Raw genomic sequence first — 6,000 nt, 5'->3', positions numbered from 1 at the left:
CTAGGTACCTATTGGACCAGCGGAATTTCACCTCAGATCGGGAGGTTGAGGATTTTTCTACTCGCTTGGATATTTGTTCATTCATTTCAGTATTCGATTAATCAGGTACTCAGAAAAATCTGTGGTGCTTGAATAGGTGCTTGAGTATGAGTACTCGTCGAGTAAATATAACACATTATACTCCTATGCCAGGGTGTTTATTAATTTCGATAAGAAAACTTATAAAGGTGAAGTGAAAATGTTTAGTAAAGATGCTAAACAAAAGGAATAGCTACATAAAAAAACGGGAGCATGGTACCGAGAAAAGGACGAAGTCACTTATTCATCAACTTACGTTGCTAGCGATGAAACCGTGAAATGTGGAAGGTATGACCGTACCGTAAATAATGGTTGCACTAAAGAACTGATCTTTGAAGCAAACCATTCATTAGGCTGTTCTTATCCCTATGATGCTATATTTTCTTCTGCGAGAGAACCATTGGCTTTCAATCAGTCGCAATGCTTACTTAAATTATTTTCAATCGAAATACTGGATAAAAACTCACTTCGAGGGCAACTGTACGACATGAAAGCTTTATGCCGTACCTTTATCTATAATTTATTTACTTTATTACTTTATTTATTACTTTCTCTTTTTCATTTTAGGCTCCAACAATCCTATTTATATTATGTTTTATTGACATTGCACTGCCATTGGTGAAATACAATCTAGTATCGGTGAATTTTTTCATCGTTCTTCAAAGCATCTAGCAAAATGGAGCCCGCCATATACCCTTCGTCTGATAACTGCCTCGCCAAAGACATGATTTTTAGTTCCTTGGTAAACGTTACTGTTCATAATATCGCGAAGATGGAAAACTGATGCCTATATTGAGGTGAAATGAACTAATCACTTCTATGGTGGTTCTACGAATTTAAGGGAATTTGTAAAACTAAAGTAAGAAGCATACTGTTCTTGATAATTTTTTAATATATATATATCTCGTAGCTTATGTCCAGGAATTCATTTTCAATTTATTGATTCTAATGCTATATATTTTTTCATCCCTCACCTCATAGAATTCAACGTAGCCTCCTTAGGTAGATTTAAAACTACACTAGTTTTGCAAAGAGATGTAATAAATCTGGAAAATTATTTTTGCATACTTCATATGATGGTAAAGTCGAATTTTGTGGTATATAACCACACACTGTTCATTATTTTAATTGAAGATGTTTTATAGATTATAGAAAATAGGTATATTTTTAAAATATGAATATTGGAAAAAAATCAAATTCCTTTTTTAAAAATTCAGTTCTTAATTGTAATTTTCTTAGAATATTCAATTTATTCTAATTTGATGCTTGTTAAATATTGTCTTGCGTGCATGTAAGTTTTCAGTGAAATTCGTCACATATTAATGCTAAATTGCGTAGGCTTATGGTCCTTTGTTTAGCACATTCTACTTGGTGGCAGTATTTTATCGACTGCATTTGGAGGTTGCCTTTAGCTTATATTACCACAATTAAGGAATTAAAGATAAAAATATATTGTCATCTTTGTATGTTGAGGAATTTTTAAATGTATTCTTCTCACTAACAATAAGTATTCGTCTACCAATCCCAGTGCCTGGTCATTTTTGTGCCGTATTTCGTTGACATTGCTTGAGAAATAAATTTTTTCTAGTGAAAGTAGTTTTAAATCCAGCTTCATCAATGAATCAGCTACAGTCTTGAAATCATCTTCAAGGATGAAGATACGAGTTAGATCTCTGGCAATTTCTCTCTTTTGAAGTCATTTGTTATTGCAGAAATTTATAGCCACATGTATACATCCTTTATGCGCCAATATTTATATTGAATCGTTCATTGAATCAACCCGTAGGGTTGGTTTCAATTGGTGGTATGGTATGGTTGAGATAACTTAGCTACAGGCTTGTGCAATTTCCTTTGAAATTTCAGTTTGGTGTGAAAATGCATGGAAGGGAGCCCTAATTGCGAATGTAGCAAAGAAAATGATTAAAAAGTTTTATGCTGACAATTTTAAAATTTTAAGCCATTTAGGCAATAAAATTGTAACATTTATATCGTCAATAGTTAATAACTTAAGCCAGTGAGTACGTCTTTTATAGGAGGCTTCATTCCTGCGGAATAAAACCTTTAAAAAATTCACTAACTATATGAATTTCTTCGCGAGAAAAATTAAAAACACTTTTTTGAGGTCAAAAGCATTTTTTTAAATGTTTTAATTATTTTAAACATACTTGTCTCTTTTTGATTGTAACAATCTTCATTGGCTATTAGATTACATACCTCGCTAAGGCGTGTCATCTTTATTTCTCTAATTTATCACACTTTTCATGCTATATCACATATTTCCATGCTTTTCACTATCAAAACCTATCACAGAAATTTGATTGTTTCCATTCACGCCGCACAGTGGTCCCAAATCGAAAAAAGCTGGCCCACAGTAATTTTTTCGACTTTTTACGGGGAAGTTTTGAATTATGTATTCGAATTATACAGGATACGGCCTACGGTATTTCGTAACTTATATGTCTGTGTGATTATTACGTTGACCTTTGTAACCCGTCAAACATGGACATGCTCAGGCTAAAACGCCCGACGCGTAGAAATAGTCGATTTTAGGGAAATTCAACTTAATAAATGACTATAATAATTTCATGGGATTCATCTGCCAATTTTCATACGGTAAGTTTGCATATTTTTGCACAATATTATGGTAAGTTTTGTTCGTTTCAGAATTTCTCATAACAATATTTAATTATTTATAATGTTAGCTATTTTTGGGCCTATTTTTAGTAAAATGTGTCGATATAGTTTTGAACTCCACCGTGCTCCTCAAAGATTCCTATGCAGAATCCTTGGGAAGAGTATATACAACAAGATGGAGATAAAAAATATTGCCTATACTTGCCTGACATCTAGAGGGCTTTAAGTTGAGCGGTGCACCGCTCCGCTGAAGGCGGCTGGGTGGCGGCTGGGTGGCGGTCGGCGGAAGACTAAATGACATTATGGCTCAAACATTCCTGTATCGGTGGTCGAACTCGCATGGGGTACTAAGCATAATTCTACATCCTGTGAATTTACATACATCAAGTGTTTGGAATCGTATGTACACTTCTCGTTTGTGCGGTTACCTTCAAATATTCATGAAACCAAAGAGGGCCGGTTTTCATGCTCTTAATGAGAAAAATTACGAGTGATCAAAAGCGACTGCATAAGTCACTATGCGAGTCACTATTAATTCAGTGTTCACTCATGATTTCTGGTTTTTTATTGGTTAAAAATAGGCAACCTTTTGAGATAACATTCATCGTTTCAGTCGTAAAAACACCTATTAAATTTGAATTATGGATGCCACAAATTATTCGTACAACATAAATACAGAGAGAAAAGAACATTCCTAAGCGAAGGAGAAGGAATATGTCGTGGAAGATTTGCAAACAAGATTTTGGCTGAATAAAATCGAGCATGCGCGTTTTATGCGAAGAATGTTTTTCCAAAATACCAGAAAAGGTGGTATCAAAGCTCTTGGACAGATGAGCATTTCAAAGAGACGTTCAAAAGCTGGTTGCAGAAGGAATTGAAATTTTCCTCCAGAAGTATATCAATATATCCCTCTCAGTGAGTGCAAATGATTACAGTGCATGCGCAGTCGGCTAATATATGCAATGTGTAAAAATAATCATTCATTAATCTTTATCATCATATTTTTAAAAGTGGAGTTTTAAATCAGGATTTCATTTCAGACAATTATACGTAAATATATAGTTATACACAATGCGTAAGAAATATTGGACCTGTTTCCATAATTTTGAAAAATCTACCATCAGATGCTTTATATGCATGAAATGTAATTATTAATGTGATTCTCAATTTTTCATGATAGGTATTAATGAAATACTTATACACCGAATTTCAGTGTTATTAAAGTCCCTATCCTGCGACTATGAGTTAACCTTTTATAACCCAATGTTGCTTCTAAGCAACATCAAAAATGTTTAAACTTTCAGCTCTATTTAGGAGATATCTAAACTATCTACTATTTTTTAGTATAAATTTTAATGACGAAATATGAAACTGCCACGATAATTATCATTGAGTGTAAAATGTTCAAGTTTTCAAATCGAAAAATCTTCAAATTTGATTTCTCTCAGAATCAGCTCTGGGTTAGAAAGGGCTAAATAATGAATCCTTCAGCCAATATTGCATGGAAATAGCTGAGCTGTTCATCGAGCTTTGTGGTTGGTATAATATGCTGCCCATGGTACATGAATTGCTGATTCATGCAACAGCAATTGCCAAATAATCCTTTCTTGCAATTGCAGGTTTAACGGAGGAATCATTGGAGGCCTGGAACGTAGACATGAGGAAATTCCGAGAGCAGCGTACAAGAAAATCTTCAAGATTAAATTAAATTATAAATTAAATTATGAAGATATATTTAGAAGACTTCTTTTAATATCTGAATCATACATTTTAATTACATCAGGAGTTCCAAAAAAAAAACGAGGTCAGCCTATCAGGTGAGGTGACAATTTGGTAATTTTGAGTGATTCGCAGAGCGACAATGAGTCCGATGGGGTGACATTGAACGACGATTCTTTTAAAATTCGTTTTTCGTTATACATGAAAGCAATTTTATTGAAATTCAAAAATTTTTCTCCTCAATCTTCTTAATATCAGTCATTTCATTTCACCTAATGTGTCTTCTGAAATACATGGAAGCCAAAAATGAATACGTATGATTATTTTTTCCGATTTTGGTACCTCACCGACTATGCTGATGGTCGTGGCTTCGAATCTTGTCAATTTCATGTCGTAAGTTCTATCATGGTTTGAACTACAATTAATGTATCTTTTAGCTTAAAATTATTTTGTTTTAAGCTCTCCATGAACAAGTAGTTATCGCCAGTAGCAATAATATATACATCGAGATTTTCTAAAAACTGTTTAATTAATAACATCTCGAAAAATGCTAAAATGAAGAGTTATCGTAAGAATAATGCCAAAATCAGATTCAGATGATCGAAATCAGTAAGAGACTTTCACCTTGGTTGATAATTTAGGTAAAATTACGATGTTATTCATTTTGGCCAGCTTTTTTCGATTTGGGACCACTGTGCGCCGTCGCGCAAAAATCACTGTTAATAGCATGCTTCCGGTAGTTAAGTCCTTCTGAAAACAATAAAATATCGTCTCTAGCAATAAAGTTCCCACTATTCTCCTTGACTTCATGTATTTCTGAAGTAGCTATAATGATTAAGTCTTAGGATATTATATGGCATTTTATGACGAGCGATGAGCTACTGATTGTGGGGCGACATATCATTTTGAAACGTTACTATCCGATGCAGCAACAAATTTTTTATCCTTATATGTGTGGTTAAAGTCAAGCGTATACAACACTGTAGCACCCTGAAAGCCTACATAAAAGTGTATGGCAGGGGGAAACGCTGTAGTATATGCCGACGTTTACTCAAATTTTGTGACAATCATAGTAAATTTTTCGCAATAATGGTTTCATTCAGGTGATATATTGTTTACAATCCAAAATGGCATAACAAATAGATGTATATCCAAAATTTAACGCTTCAAATAGTTTTTTTTCAATTATAAATAAATTAAAAACCTTTTCAATGAATATCACTAAGGTATTAGCATATTACTTACTGTAAATCAAACTGTCGCGTGGCGTCAACCAGACTTCAAAAGCAACAAAACATCAATATTTATTTCAGAAATTTGGCAAAAAATAAAATCATATTGGTGGATATTTAAGAATCATAAAATAATGAGATACAAGGCAGGTGAGATTCCTAACTTTGAAAACAGAATGTGGATAAAGAAAAGAAAATGGCTGGGCGTCTGGTGGACGCCACATGACTAACGGAGGGATAATAACGCACTCAGCTATATTTTTAGCTTATCATCGATTTATTAATATCGGTTAATTGGCAGGAAAAAATGGTACAAATTTCGTCCATTTTTTCGCCC

This window comes from Ischnura elegans, chromosome 2 (genome assembly GCF_921293095.1).
Source record: "Ischnura elegans chromosome 2, ioIscEleg1.1, whole genome shotgun sequence".
In the NCBI taxonomy this organism is placed as follows: Eukaryota; Metazoa; Arthropoda; class Insecta; order Odonata; family Coenagrionidae; genus Ischnura; species Ischnura elegans.
This window is presented reverse-complemented; position numbering follows the sequence as displayed.